This window comes from Aythya ferina (assembly GCF_964211825.1).
Source record: "Aythya ferina genome assembly, chromosome: 2".
In the NCBI taxonomy this organism is placed as follows: domain Eukaryota; kingdom Metazoa; phylum Chordata; class Aves; order Anseriformes; family Anatidae; genus Aythya; species Aythya ferina.
In genome coordinates, this window is record NC_140297.1 from 78,133,247 (window position 1) to 78,150,329 (window position 17,083).

A 17,083-nucleotide genomic window follows, 5' to 3' on the forward strand; every position below is an offset into this window, starting at 1 on the left:
TTTGGGCCCCTCGCTACAAGAAGGACATCGAGGTGCTTGAGCGGGTGCAGAGAAGGGCGACGAAGCTGGTGAGGGGCCTGGAGAACAAGTCCTACGAGGAGCGGCTGAGGGAGCTGGGCTTGTTCAGCCTGGAGAAGAGGAGGCTCAGGGGCGACCTTATCGCTCTTTTTAGGTACCTCAAGGGAGGCTGTAGCGAGGTGGGGGTTGGCCTGTTCTCCCACATGCCTGGTGACAGGACGAGGGGGAATGGGTTTAAGTTGAGCCAGGGGAGTTTTAGGCTAGATGTTAGGAAGAACTTCTTCACTGAAAGGGTTGTGAGGCACTGGAACAGGCTGCCCAGGGAAGTGGTGGAGTCACCATCCTTGGAAGTCTTCAAAAGACGTTTAGATGTAGAGCTTAGGGATATGGTTTAGTGGAGGGCTGTTAGCGTTAGGTTGGAGGTTGGACTCGATGACCTTGAGGTCTCTTCCAACCTAGAAAATTCTGTGATTCTGTGATTCTGTGACTGTTTTAAAAAATAACTTTATATACTCGAATATTCTTCCAGTCTAAGTTGAATTGCTTTCATGTTTTACCCTTAGTTTTTGTTGTTATGTCTGAGTGATTGTTGTGGGGTTTTTTGTGTGTGTTCTTTCAAAGAGAAAAATGCAGTATGACTCTCTTATTATTCCTTAACCTAAGGATTTTTTTTTTTTTTAGGATTCTTCTCTGATCTCCATCAGGTACTTTCAGACTACAGTGGAACATCTCACATCCCTGATAGCCTTTACTTTGTGGTCTGTTGGCAAATGTCAAGACAGCTTGAAGGAATCAGTCCCTAGCAGTGGGGATATCTGGGCCTCTTGGCAAATCACAGAGCTGTGCCTGCAGTGCCATTAGCATGGAACTGTTGCAGTGGGAAGGGACCTTTGGAGGTTTATGGTCCAGCCTCCTTTTCAAAGCTGGATCAAGACTGAATTCATGCCAAGTTTCTAAGGGCTTCAGCTAGTCAGTCTTTGAAAGTCTCTAAGGATGGAGACTGTACAGCCTCACTGGAAAACCTGTTCCAATATTTGAATATTTTAAATATAGAGAAAAGTTCTCTCTTTTCAGAACCTTCCTTTGTTCAACTTCAGCCTGCTGTGCCTTGCCCTTCCACTGTGTACCACACTGGTAGACCAGCTCTGTGGTGTTGCTTGGTAGGGGCAGGCTTCCATCAGGTCCCCTCAAAGTCATCTCCAGGCCAAACAAGGCCTGGTCCATCAGCATCTTCTCACAGGTAAAGTACTCCAGCTCTGAACATTTTCCAGTTCATTAATGCATTTCCTCTACTGGGGGTCCAAAACTGGATGCAGTATCTAGACGTGGTCCCAAAAGTGTTTAATAGAGAGGTATAATCCCTGTCCTCAGTTTCCTGACCATGTTTCTGTTGACATCTACTGGTATGTTGATACTCCATTTGAACAGAAGTCTGAAATACTCTATAAGACATCTTACAATGTCTTATTTTGTATTTTTTTTCTATATCTGTGTGCTATCCGGTTCATTTGTATGTGTTTTTTGTTGTTGTTGTTGTTGCTGTTGTTCATTTGTTTTGTTTTTATCGTAAACCAAAATAGCATGCTATTATTTTGCCATAAATCCAAACCACAACTTTAAATCAAACCATACTTTTGAAAAAAAACAGTTGATCTCACCCTCTTCTGAGGTAAAAGACATCCTGTAGTTCAGTTTAACATACGCAGCCATTGTCTGATCAGAAGATGATGCTATTACAGATAGCTTATGGGAATAACATAGAAAGAAGAGCTCATACAACAGTGTGATAACTTTGTATGATATATTTCACCCTTAAGCATCTCAAAGAGCTTTACAAATTGATTTATATTCTACAGACAAGGATAATTTATTTCATCCATACATTTTTATTAGCTGTGCAGCAACATCTCAGTTTAGGACAGGAATTAAAGGCCATATCAAATCCAAAACGCAAGGTGAACATACTTATAAATAATCCCTCACAGAGTTCACTTCAAACTGCTTTCTTTCAATGCTGCACCACCAGTAAGGCATCATTCCTGAAATATTAGGCTATTGAAGGATTTACTGTCCAGATGTGAAATTGAGAGATTTAGTGTGTTCACAAAAATAGTTGTAGCTAGTATATTTATGCAAAGAGTGAATCGGGATACTTCTTTGCGGCTTATAATTGCAATCATTTTAGAATATATGTTTCTGTTTCTGTAGTTTTCCTGGTCAGCTTTCATTTCCTGTTAATTTTCACAGTGTTGTGATGTGATTGAAATGACTTACATGAGAGCATACATCAGTTAAAATTGTATTTTTCCAGTGGGATTCATTTAGATGACTTTAGAGTAGTTATCTATCTTGATGAATGATTCCAGGAAATAATCATTCAAATATTTATCCAGTTTCAACACCAAATTTATTCAAAATCTGGTTCCACCAACCATTCTTCTTACTCTATATTTCTGTTAACACACTGTTTTTATTTATTTTGAATAAAATAAATGTTGAGTGTTTTGGTATAAATACATAAATAGGGTATTATTTTGTTTGTTGTTGTTGTTTTTGATTCATAATTCAGCATCCTCTCAGATTTACACCCATATAAGAAATGTAAGAACTCTCCAGCTTTTTTCACAAATACATGTGTGGTGATTTTTTTGTGTGTGTGTATGTGTTGTTTGTTTGTTTGTTTGTTTGTTTTCTAAAATAGATGCCAGACATATGTCGTATTTCAAGGAATTTGCATTGCTTAAATCCAAAACAAGTGACTTTTTCCTAATGTCCAGCAGATAAGCTCTACTATATAGAAGACACTGTGTCCCCAATCTTTTGAATAAAAATACAGCCAGGAAGCTTTATTTTGGAGACATAACATACAGACTATATCTGTCACTAGACTGTCATTATTTTAATGTATATTTTTTTCTGATACTCAAAGGTCAAACAATAGTAGGAAGCGGAGAGAACCTGCTATCTGAGGATTGATAGCAGGATAGAATAGGGGAAAGGATGCTCTGTCAGATATTTGTCTTTACATGAGTTGAATTATCTTGTAGGAATATACAGGAAACTACAGAAAAGAAGTCTATAGTGAATTTCTGTTGACAAGTCTATAAAGAAAAGAATTTTAAAGGCAAAATTTTTAATTTGCTGTCAGATCACCATCTAGATATTTATATGAGTTTTCCTGAAACATTAAGAAATTTAATAATCCTCACCTTAAGAGTTTTTTGGGGACTTGGGGGCAGAAAATTGTGAGAAATGTGAATTTTTTTTAGAAAATGTGAAATTTTTTTAGAAGTCAAAGATGCTGTTCAGATATTATCACATATCTTTATGTACTGTACATATCTTTATCTTACAACTGAGATCAGAATGCTTGAACCTGAAATGAGAACAGTATCTGTGAAGTTTTTCATAAATATTTCATTAACATTTTCTTACTATAAAGAAGAAAATCAATTTTTGATGTTAGAAGAAACATGCTGATAAATTGGCAAAAATGTTATAAACAACCAATGCAGTTCTTGAACAATTATTCAATTTGTTGTCTTCAGGGAAAGAACTTCTAAAATAAATTCAAACTGGAAGGAGAAAACAAATACATCTAAAATGCAGTTTAGGAAATCACAATTTCGGTCTGCCTATTTTTTTGATGAAGTAAGCAAATTAATGTTTTAAAGTCTCTCACTGGAAAGCACTGCCAATACTCCTTTACTCTAATTTCTGTGTTCTTTCCACCTTCGTTAAAAATACAGAAACTGTATGTGGCATATACCCTATGCAGAGAAATGATTATCTCCTAATATCTATCCAGTACTCCATTGTTCATATATTAAATACAGCTGTCAATTCTGTTTCCTTCCACATCAAGTAAGAAACAACATGTAGCAGTTAATTGGCAGCAACAATTTTGAGAAAGACTGGGCTAAAGCAGGCAAGGAACCCCTCCATATGGCTCCAAAAACTCTTCCAGGAGCACTCATCAGTTCTGTAACTGTGCCCTATGCAGCTTCTTTGCTGGATGAATACTTTGATGTCAGTAGCTTGGCCCAAGTTAACCCAAATTGTTCAGGATGAATGCCTCCCTGTTTCCTGATACATCATTTTTTTTAATCTCAACAATTTATTTTTATTTAATTTATTTTTGGTTGAAGTTTTGAATAATACCAGGTATGTTACTGCCTTGTCAGCCACAAGGTAATTACTGCCTTCTCATGGTATTTCCTTATGATAGGTACCTTATGGGATACATTTTCAGTTACCTCTTAATCTAGGTAAAACAAGATTACCTGGGTTATGATCTATCATACCTTAATCAGAATGTCACACAACCTCAAATCTGTATGTCTATCACATCTAGACAGACCACTTAACTCACTAAACTTTTTACCTCATCATTTCTAAGTCTAGTTGGGCTACATTCTAAACCTTTTTGCCTAATTTATTTTTTTACAGTAATAAAAACAGGCTTTGAAATGGCTTCTATTATCTTATTGGACACTTTTGAGCTAATTATTAAAGCCTTTTGTGTCAACACGTTTATCTTTTGTAATTCTTGACTAAATTAATGGTGAATTATTATATTATTGTTGAGTATAATCATTGTGATACTGCAGTTATGGTACAGAAATATATATAATAGAATTATTACTTCAATATTTGTGTATTTTAATCCATTTTTTGTAACATAGTACCTTCATCTAGTGCAATGTTTTTTCTAAGATTTGTATAATCCATGATGTAATTCCAGAAATACACATAGAATGGCAAACAACCTGACATCTAGAGGTCCAAGGTCCTTATCAACTTTGTATCTGTATGTTATCCTTGATATATTCTTTTGGTGGCATCTTTTTTTTCCTTTTTTTTTTTTTTTTTCACTTTTGATCTATTTAAAATTATTTTCTAACTGTCGTCATTTCACCACTTGGTTTGGATGGATTGTTTTACAATCTTGTGAAACCGTTTTATGTTTATTATGACAGAACTTGATTTCCATTCCTTGTTCTATCCAAATGTGTATTTTGTTTGTTTCTTTCTTTTTGGAATTTTTCTCAGCTATGTTAATGAATAGAACTGTTCTTTATTCACTGACATTAAACATGGTCAAATAATAGTCCTAAATCGCTCTAAGTGAACATCAGCTTTAAATCCAGTGACAAATTATGCTGTCATGGTGACCTCAGAAAATGTCTGGATAGCTTTGTTTGTTTGTTTGTTTGTTTTCTTTTTTTTCTGTTTTTATTTTTCCAATAAAGTATTACAGTTACTGTTGATAACACTCTTGGTTGTTTTTTTTTTTTTTTTCCTTGTAGAAAGTAAAGTGTTTTTTCAAAACACTGCTTTTTCAAAACATTTATGTTCTGATGCTGTTTTGTTAATTTCAATTGAATGCTTATATTAGAAAAAATAATTTCTATGAATCTACTTCAGGACATATTTTCTTGAGATGTTGCCGTAATTTCGTAGAATCCAGAAAAGAAACTCAGAAGTAAGAGGGACGATCAGTTTTACTCACTGACTCATATTTCAATTGTTTTGTGACTGCTTTGTGACATGTTGTACCAAAAATTTGCAGTGAACTGTTACCATGTTCTTTGAAGACAGCTTTACAGAATGCTTCTGGAAATCCTTGGGATAGAGCTGTGCATCAACAACAGTGTTTATTTCTCTCTCTCTCTCTCTTTTTCATTATATATGTATATGATGAAATGACTTACATGAGGTAATGCAGATAATGATATTTTCTTTAGAAAACCAAAATTGATCCTGCCTTTAATTAAATTTGAGATTCTCACCAGATGTGGTTGCTGAAATCACTGGTTTATTGCCAGTGGTAGAGAAGGGACCTGTAGTTTCCACTCCGAAGGGTATCATTAGGAACCTTACAAACTCAGGGAAAAAAGAAACATGAGTGCTATGGGTTCCATTACGTGCTTTGACAGGATAATGTTTGTATCACATAATTCCTTTCTGATATCTTTCAGTCTGGGTTTAAAAAAAAAGGAAAATATCTGTTACTTAGAAGGTAGACATAGAAATGGAGGCTTGCTTCTGAATGGCCAACATTTATCTCACGCACCCATTAGCTCTGAAATTGTAGGCTAATTACAGCAAAGTTACTATTCTTAGTCTACAAAGTAGAATCTTTCATGTCTATGTATTTTTGAAATAGGATGCATATGCTGGTAGTTGACAAAAATAACAGCAATTTCAGTTGCTAGTATTGTCAGCAAGGCTTGTAAGCAGCCGCTTAGAGCAGGATGTGCACAGCACTGCTGAGGTCAGGTAGATACCAGAATGCAGCTGCCTGAGTTTAATCTGCCCATAGTGATAATACCCATCATTATGAACCCGCCAGAGGTTATTTAATAGTTAAGACCTTGGAGAGTCATCTAGTGTGAAATCTTCTGAAACAGGTCAGTGCTGCTTAATACGATGTGCAATAGTTCAGAGGAAAGGCAGTCCCTTGTATTCAATTCAAAAACAAACTCTTTGATCTTCTGGAAACCAGAAACTGTTTTCTTTTTGCAGGACTTCAATGTAATAATAGCAACAGTAACAGTAACAGTAACAGTAACGGTAACAGTAACAGTAACAGTAACAGTAAAATAAACATAGATTAATCAAGTTTGTGTAACATCAGAATACAAGACATGACTGCACTGTAATTGTTCCTATCATGCTAGGATACAATACCTGAAAAAAACCAGCATGCTATAACTTTTTTCTTAACAACCAGTTTTCACAGGATTAAGACAGCTAAACAAACAATAGTGAATCAAATGTAATTCATTGTCTCCTGTAAATTTTGTTTTGATGTTTTACCTAACCTTGTCTTTCTTCGGATTCATAAGATCTGTTTTGAGATTATACTGTTGCAATGGGGAAAAAGGTGCTGTGGGTTTAATTGGGTGGTTTTATAAAGGTGGGGAAAGTACAGAAATTAAAAATAACAAATCCGTGACGATAACAAATCTGTGACAGTTAATAATTAACAACAACAACAATAACAAAAGAATAAATGATTATTTTTACTTGAGGAAAATTGGTTGCCTCTTTCAGTATCTGAGTAGTCTGACTCAGCATGCTGTTAATTTAAAAAACAAACAAACAAACAAAAACTTTAATTTCCTTTTAATGCTGAAGTCCTATATACCTTTGGACAACAGTGCTACTGAAAGGAAAGTCAAGAGTATACAAACATTTTCCATATTAATACAACAGTCAATTTCACCAAACTTTGCATACCAGTTTACCCTTTATCTGCAGGAAAGTTTAGGGATTGATCTGACACTTCATTTTCTGCATTTATCACCCACAAATTAAATTCCTGTAGAGAATTCAAAACTTTCCTCATTGCAAATGTTATTATCACAAAGATATAACCACAGTAAATATAAGTGGTTTTCTAATCTGCCTTAAAAAGGCAAGCAGACGGGTAGTCATCTAAGAGAGAAATATTTTATTGTTTAATGTTCAGAGCTACATTCCATGTGTAATATCAGCAAACACTGACACAATTCCATAAACTACTAAGCTAAAAATAATGTCCATGTGCACGACTGAAAAATGTTTTATAAATTTTATTTTAATCATAGGTACAGCAGATTTTTTCCTAATATTAGTTAATAGTGATGAAACCAAATATAAATACAGCAATGATTCCTAAAAGAAAATGCATGTTATCAGCAAGACAGCTGTGCTTTTTATTAATCAGCTTCCCATCAACTCACCCCCAAAGCACCCTATATAAGCAAGTTAAATTACAATCAGGTTATCTGAAAACAGTCACTATAAATAATTCTTTTTGATTAATCTCTTTTTAAACTATAACACAACATATCACAACTAAAAACATTTTGATGAGTGTACAAGTATTTCTCATTTCTCAACCTTTGACACTTTAATAGGCTTACTTTGATATGAATTAATCACAAGACTTTTACTATAGAAGGGATATCAAGCAAAAACAGAGTTGAATATGCCTGTATGAAAGTTTCAACCGCATAAATGGTCACAATAAGAGCATTGGGGCCAGGACAGGAATATGAGTAATGGATATTGTGACCTCTGAGTATACGTTAACATCATCAGGATTAATTTGATGAAGGACATAAATTTATTTTGAGCTCTTCAAGATGTCTGGAGTTGCTTTAAAGACAATTACTTGTCTATGGTCTTAAGTGGGTTTCCACCATCAGCAATGCAAGGAAAGCTCACTTGGGCACCTGAAGCAGCCCAGCCAGAGCAGAATGCAACCTGGGAGAAGCTGATTTATGTTGCGTCTCAGAATAATGACACACAATCATAGAAAATAACTTTCTTCAGTGCTGACTACGGAACTTTACTGCCATAAGGAAAAAAATATAAGCATCATTCCCAATGCCACTCTGTTATTCTTTCCCTTATATCCTCATATCTTCCAGCTGCTTACTTTAAAGTACTTCTCCATTGGGAATTAAAACCAAAATATATGATCATCCTGAACAGTTTTGCTACTTATGCAGGCTATTTGTCTTTTGTTTTAATGAGCTGTTTATCTGATCACTTACATTTTTGAAGCTTTTATTAGTCTTTGGGACCTTCATCTAAAGAAATCAGTTACACTTAACAAAGTTGGTTCTTGAAACAATGTTGATCTAAGACTGTACATTGAAATTCATCTAGCCTCAGAGCTAAATCAAATAACTTTCTGTTTCTTTTGTACTAACAAACTTTTGCCAGTGTCAAGCATGTAGACTATCTACAGCTAAGGGCTCAGTAGCAACATCTGTTCTCTCATGTTTCTCTCATTCAGTTTTATTAGGATTCTCTCAGAGATTGAATGTGGGGAAATGTCAGACCTTACTCTGATGGTTAAAGAAGAGAGCTGAGGGTTACATCCGGCTAGTTGTCTTTTAAACAAGGCTTCTTGAGGTTGTCAGCAATATTCTTCCAGCAGTTCACCCAGTCTTCTGAACTGAGCTTAACCCTTACATGTCACTAGCATGTCTCACACACAGGGTCCTTCCACTGTCAATTTTTCTCAGTGGTTTCTTTTGGTCTCTTGGCCACTCCTTTTCATTGTGGTACTAGTTGTCGGAAGTAATAATCTTGAAATCACATCACATCACAAAAACAGGCAGAGCAGCCAACTGTGACTTGCTGTTATTGACTATTTCTTCTGAAATGCCCAGATAAAAAAAGATGCATTTTAACTTGCTGAACTTTTTAATGACCTCTTGACTTGCAGCTCCGAAAAGAAGTGAAAAATCTACAGAACTACAAAGTAGTCTTTGGCAATCAAAAAGGTTTACAAAACTCAAAGAGCTATTTATCACTGTAAAATAAGTTTGCGGGTATGTGAATTTACATCACTTTTGCAATTTATGTGCTGCTATCTTCTGTTTACCATCCGCTGCTTGCTGGGTTGTGCTCCAAGACTTTGTGACTCCCCAGTGCTTCTCCCTGTTTTCAGTATGTCTTTGTGTGGGATTGTAACAAGATTGTATCATCAACTATGCTAAATTCATTTTAAGGAAGGGGGAAAGCTTTTCTTTATGAAACTAGTAATTATAAGGCTCCTTCCTTAGGGTTCTTTTATTATCCATGAAGTACTAACAGATCAGAAGCAAGTCAATTGAAGTACATGAAGAAACATGCTTCCTGGTGGTATCCTTGCAACCACTGAGGAAAAAGAAAGACAGAATTTACTCTTCTTCCTACTTTGACCCAAGTTCCACTTCTTAAATTCTATTTCACGTAGATGGGCATGTATAACTCTCATCAGGTCACTGTGCTACTGCTTTATGATATATTAACATAGAAGATAAAGGCAGAGAGGATTCTTTAGAGCTAATCGTGATCTGCCAAATTCAGGGCAGAAAATAGAATGTGAGCCTATTCCTCCTGCAAACATTTACTGGTGAGACTGCAGCATCTTGAAGAAGCTGGGAATAGATGCCATCAGGGATAGAGAAAAGTCATTTACCTTCATCTCTGTAGCATTATTTTTTTAGTTTTTATTTTCTAATTTATTTATTTATATATTTCATGGGCATAGAAATTCAATTTGCCACTGCTGTCTGTGAAAAGGTCTTGCAGAAAGGCAAACCAAGTACTCTTTCTTTATCCTTTGTCTGCTGAATAGTTTGAATCTCAGCATGTGTCAAAATACAGCCTTGCAAGGCTTGCAAACTCAGCAAGATTGAGATAGAACACATTATCCCTGACTTGCAAATCCTTACTATTATTGTTTTTGTTTTTGTTTTGCTATTTTTATTCCTGTTGTTACTGTTACTGTTATTACTATTCTTTTCCCCTCCTATAATTTCTTATTTCCCATACCTCCTACTGAGGAGGTGACGGATCATCTGCCTCTGAAGGTAACAACACAGCTATGCAAAACAGCTTAGCCCATGGAGGCTGCAAGGATTCCATCAGGTACATCCTGTCATACAGTTGTGATCCTCCATTCCCCAAATGTTATTTTCACTAACTTCTCTTTCATTTCAGAAATAATTAAACCTTTTAAATACATTTCTAGAAGACCTGAGTTCAATCTCATTACTTGCTCAGAGGAGAAAAAGCTGTTTTTGTAATCTTTGTGAGGAAAGGCAATTTTCACTTTGTCATTACTGAACAGTGATCAAGCTAAAAGATGAAGAAAATTTGCTAATAAATGTAGTAATGCAGCTGAATAACTACAGTTACTCGGTTTTATCGGTTTCCATTTTAACTTTTTTGTTATATAAATAAAAAGATGAAATGCTCTGATAGACACTGTGCTTTTTTGTTTACTGTTATTAGCAGCAAATGTTGGATGGCAGAGAACACTTTGATTTTGTTTCCACAGTGACACATTTACAGACAGCTAGTCTCTGGAGCAAGTATGAAAGTCTTTCAAGGAAGTGATTAGGTAAAAGACAGGAACACAGAACTGTGCAGTAACCATACCATCCAAAAGTTTGTAAATGCATATATAAGATGTCTAGATTAGACAGGTCTGCAGAACACACTTTAATTCACCTTTTGCAATGATGCTAAGACATGCAGTAAAAGATCAAAATTCATAACTAAAATACTGTAGGAAAGAGACAGGAAATACCTTGGATGTTACCAACATCCCAAATTCTTGCAATGACAGGACTTTTGCCAAATAAAGCTCCTATTTGATCTCAAAAAGTGGAACAAGTCCTATGTCACAAAGGCTAAAAACTTACCATGAATCATACCTCATAGGGTTTAGAAATTCAGTTCTAAACTTATTCATTATTATTGTATGTTTCTGTAGATTATTAAAGGATCTAATTAATCACATATTTATATTATCTTTATTTTTTACCTCAGTAATGTCAACTTCCATTTGACTAGGCTAAACAAAGCATGTTTCCAAGACATTTCCATGTCTCCTTGTGGAGTACCTAAATCATTCCCACAGTTAACCTTGGGAAACATCCTCCTCAACAATAACTTTAATAAATACCTGCTAGGTATTTTGCTGTCCTTACCAATAATACTTTATTGCTTCCTTGGATAACATTGATCTGCATCACAATGGTGACTATCTGGCCAATACCTCCATACCTCTCTCACCAAGAAGGAAGATCCCTTTCCTTTTTTCTTTTTTTTTTTTTTTTCATCTTTTCATAGTTCTTTTGGAGCTAGTATTATATATCGTACAATTATTCAACAGCATAAGCTGTTCTTGAGATCTTGACCTATATTCTGCTACTGATTGCCAAGATATGTGATTTTGTATCATGAATAAATATGTCACTAAAATTTGTGTAACACTGATGGATACAGCAAGAAATTAAAAAAAAAAAAAAAAAAGAAAAAGAGAAAAAAAAAAAGGAAAAGAAAAAAGATTTTTTCTTTACACAAACCATGAACTTAAACCTCTTATTGAATTATTTTAAAATCAGTGAACAGCAATTCTTAGCACTAATAGAACATAGCTCTGGAAGGATATCACAAAGATAGGCAGGTATAATTAACCTGTATTTGATGGTAAAGGAAAAGAAGTCAGAGAGAAAAATGATGAGTCCAGCTTTATACATTACATCAGTGCTGAAGCTGGGCACATAATAAAGACCCTGGAAAATTGTTCCTTCATGTAAAAATGTCCTCATGGATGGTATGACAGAACACTCAAAACTTGTAATGCAGTATAATTGATACTCTGGTTTTAGAACTATTGCTGAATTAAGCAAGATTCCATTTCTAGGTCTGCGCAGCCTTCCATGATGTGTGGGAAATCAATTGCTTTCTGCCTCAGTTTCCCAACTGAAAATAATGACAGGAATTGCTTCTGGTTATGGTTCCAGGATAATTTAGAGGACACATTTGGGAGTGGGTGTCACACTGTAGAAACACATCACTTCTGGCTGGTCAACACAGTGCCCCATGGAAATGCCTGTGACCCTGGTTCAGATTATCGTCCCGTTCTGCAGTCAGGGCTCTCTGGACAGCTTTCATCTCATGTGCTATATAACTACAACCCTCTTTTTAGGTGTTCAGATTTTGTAAAAATGGCCCTTTTGATTAAAAATGTAAAAAATGAGTTTTGACAGAAAATATGTAGCACTGCAGCTGTCAACTCAAAGTCTTTTTAAGAATTATCCTTCTTTCCATCTTAATGCCAAATTTAACTCCATCTCAATAAAGCACATCCTGAATGTAGCATGCCACAAGTCAATTAATTAATTTTTCATAGGTTCATAGGCATTCCTACAATGTCCTGTCTTGAGAAGGGAAGGTACCAATTAACTCTTTCTTACCGGCCTCTGAATGGGAAACTATGTGATTCCGTTGCAATTTTCAGTATTTCCTAGGTTATAACTAACTTGTCAATAGCAGTATTCTGCAGAGGTATTTCAAGGATTTTTAACAAATGGGTGACATATGTTCAAGGTCAAATCTTGTCATTCTAATACTGCTCTTGAAAATAAATAAATAAATAATTATTTTGAACTAAGAAATCAGCTTGACCATTGTTTAGCCAGAAGAATAAATTAATGTTTACTGATTTTACATGCTGTTTTTTAGAGGAGTAAAAGACAGCTAACGTTAAAGTAAAGGAAAAAAATATAGTTGACAGCCTGCTAGTCTTCTATTTGTGTATTTTTTTTTTTTTTTTCTCAAGGGAATCAGCATAAAATTACTTAAGGAGGTGTTTTGCTAAAACTCATGATGTAGTAAGAGCATATTGAATACTCTGCACATTTCTATTTGTTAGGTCACTTACTGATGCAAAATAATTGACTTCATGTTGTCACTCAATCCTAGTGACTGCTCAAGTAATGATGAATAATTTTGTTGTTACTATTCTCTGTGTGCCATACAAACACTGGAACGAAGTCATGGTTCAAGTTTCATTTCATTCCATTGCATTTATTCAGTTAAAATGAAGCTCTCATCTCATTTGTGAATGTAAAATAAACATTGATCATAAACTAAGTATTAAAGGAACCTTTAAGATAAAATTTTACTTTATGATTATTTCGTGTAGTTTAGGCATTTGTGGGACTGATGCAAAATCTACTGCAACTAATGAACTGAATCCCATAGATATAAATGGTTTCTAGAACAGACCCTGAAAACAATTAAATTGCATCCCTTCTTAAATTCTCTAGATGTTAAATGATTTACAAGATCCATAATTTATAAATGACTACATTTTAACATTTCATATATATGTAGTTTAAGTCTACAAAGTTAAGAGAAAAATTCTGGTTACAGTGACATTCATATCACCTCCCTGCCAATCCCCATGTTTTACATAAGATTGCTCTTATTTGAAAAGCCATAATAGAGGTCATATACATTAAGTAATGCTTTTTTATTTATTAGAAATAAATAGAAACACAGAATTTATTGGAAATACAGAAATAGAAGCTTGTGGGATTAAAGCAAACAGAAATTGAAGCTAGGATTTCATTTCTTAACACTAATTAACTGCTATTCATGTAACACTTCTGATAATGAGAAATAATAAATATTACAGTTGTTATTTTAATATATATATAATTAATTCCAACGAATTCAGTCATAAAGCTGTGTAACTGTTACCTTTGCTTAAAGAAATGCAAATTGTATTTACAGAATACAGAGTGTCTGAAGGAACATGAGTATTAAGTCTAAAAGCAACTATCATTGTGGTTTAGTTGGGAGGAGGATTCACATTTAGTCATAGGATCATAGAATCATAGAATGGTTTGGGTTGGAAGGGACCTTAAAGATCATCAAATTCCAACCCCACTGCCATGGGCAGGGACACCTCCCACCAGACCAGATTGCTCAAAAGCTCCATGCAGCCTGGCCCTGAACAACTCCAGGGATGTTCAGCATACAGCTAAACATGTGCAGCATACAGCTAAACAAAAGCATCATACAATGGGTGAGCTATTGGCTGACAGGCAGGGCTCAAAGAGTTCTGCTAAATAGGGCCACATCAGGATGGCACATAGTCACTAGTGGGGTCCCCCAAGGCTCCATTTTAGGGCCAGTCCTCTTCAGAGTTTTTTATAAATGATATGGTTATAAACTAGAACGTGTTTTGAGCAAATTTGCTGATGATACTAAACTTGGAGGAGTTGTTGACTCTGTTGAGGGTGGAAAATCCTTGCAGAGAAATCTGGACAGATTGGAGATCTGGGCAATCACCAACTGCATGAAGTTTAACAAGTGCAAGTACCGGGTCCTGCACCTGGGGTGGAGCAACCCTGGCTATACATACAGACTGGGCGACGAGATGCTGTAGAGCAGCCCCACACAGTGGGATCTGGGGGTTGTGGTTGACAGCAAGTTGAATATGAGCCAGCAGTGTATCCTGGCAGCCAGGAGGGCCAAACGTATCTTGGGGAGCATCAAGCACGGCATTACTAGTCAGTCAAGGGAAGTGATTGTCCCACTCTGCTCTGCATTGGTGCGGCCTCACTTCAAGTACTGTGTGCAGTTCTGGGCACCACAGTGAAAAAAGGACATTAAACTGTTGGAGAGTGTACAAAGGAGGGTGACAAAGGTGGTGAAGGGCCTAGAGCGGAAGACGTATGAGGAGCGGCTGAGGTCACTGGGCCTGTTCAGCCTGGAGAAGAGGAGGCTGAGGGGAGACTTCATCACAGTCTACAGCTTCCTTGCAATGGGAAGTGGAGGGGCAGGCACAGATCTATGCTCTTCAGTGACCAGTGGTAGGACCCGCGGGAATGGTATCAAGCTGCAGCAGGGAAGGTTCAGGCTGTACATCAGGAAGAGGTTCTTCACCAAGAGGGTTGTCGCACTCTGGAACAGACTCCCCAGGGACGTAGTCACGGCACCAAGCCTGTCAGAATTCAAGAAGCATTTGGACTGTGCACTTAGTCATATGGTCTGAATTTCTGGGTAGACCTGTGTGGTGCCAGGAGTTGGACTCAATGATCCTCATGGGTCCCTTCCAACTTGAGATATTCTATGATTCTATGGGACATCCACAGCTTCTCTGGGCAGCCTGTTCTGTCTGGTGCCTCACCTCCGTCTGTGTGAAGAATTTCTTCCTAATGTCTAATCTAAATCTCCTCATTTTTCATTTAAAACTATTACTGATTGTCCTATCCCTATATTCCCTGACAAAGAGTCCCTTTTGAGCCATTTACCTCAAGAGTGTGACCATCCAGCCAAATCCTTACCCATTGGGTGGTCTGTCCATCAGATCCATGTCTTTCCAATTTAGAGACAAAGATACCACGGACAATGCTTTGCACAAGTACAGGTAGACGTCAGTTGCTCTTCCCCATCCACCAGTGCTGTAAACCTATGGTAGAAGGCCACCAGATTTGCCAGGCACAGTCTGTCCTTAGTGAAGCCATCTTGGTTGTCACCAATCACTTCTTTGTTTTCCGTGTGCATAGTTTCCAGGAGGATCTGCTCCATGATCTTGCCGGGCACAGAGGTGAGACTGAATGACCTGTAGTTCCCCAGGTCTTCCTTTTCTCCCTTTCTTAAACGTGGGCGTTATGTTCCCCCTCTTCCAGTAGGTGGAAAGTCACCAGGCTGCCATGACTTCTCAAATAATAGATAGTAGCGTAGCAACTTCATTCACCAGTTCCCTCAGGACCCATGGACGTATTTCATCAGGTCCCATGGACTTGTGCACCTCCAAGTTCCTTAGATGGTCTGAAACATTCTTCTCTATTCCCTTATGTGATTCTGACCGTAAGAGAGTAGCAGGAGGCTATCATCTCCTAATCCTTTCTTCCTCTGGTAAACTTGCACATGGCTTTAACTGCTCTCTGACCTAACACATATGCAATAATTTATGTTATCAAGTTTATTTTGTTTTCTCTTCACTCTTGGAAAGAGATCTTTAATGTTCTGAAAAAAAAAAAAAAATAAGAAAGGAAATATTATGGCCGGGAATCTGACTGTAATATTTCACAAATTAAGCTCAAATACAGGTTTTGAGGATTCTAGTGGAAATTACATCGTTGTATTTTTTATCACGCAATTTAACAAACTGAGATTAAATTTGTACAAGAGAAAGGTATTTTTAAAAAAACTTTTAAAATCTACTCTCTTTACTTTATAGGGTTACTTAAAAATCAAAGTGTGATATTATTGAAAGTCAATTTATTTCTTTTGGTCTTGTTTTGGATATTTGCCTTAGTAGAACACATGGTAGAAAAGAAAAGGTTATTGCTCATTTACAATTGTTCCTTGTAAATTGAAAGAATAAAAAAGCCTATATGTTATTCTTGACAATGACATCATTCAGAGCAAAAACTAAGTGGAGTTAATAATAGCAGCAAGTGATTTCAGGAAGTAAATCATGACTCAGAAATACGAAATATCATGAGATCAAAGTCTCAGAAGGACCTAAGAACCTCATGGTTCATTTAGCTAGAAGAAATTTGATTTTCAATGTCTCATAGGAGTGCAACTCATAAACATAGTTTGAAAGCTGATATGGTTTCACAGTCTGTGGAATTTTAACATCCTAATGGCCATTAGAATCTCTGTCATTCTGACTATATCTCAGTAAGGAATAATGATGGACTTTGTGATAAACATGGGTAAAACAGATGGAGTATCAATATATTAGGGTCATATATGA

The 17,083-nt window shown here is 36.2% G+C and overlaps 1 protein-coding gene across 1 annotated transcript in view; it reads left to right on the forward strand.

Annotated features, from left to right (window-relative positions):
• The window catches only part of LOC311431137 (uncharacterized protein), a 312,109-nt gene that overhangs the window by 184,533 nt on the left and 110,493 nt on the right, over positions 1–17,083 (forward strand). The window contains exon 9 of the mRNA XM_084508389.1: positions 700–1,258. The gene's annotated coding sequence lies outside the window, so the exon portion shown is untranslated. The remainder of the gene's footprint in view (positions 1–699; positions 1,259–17,083) is intronic.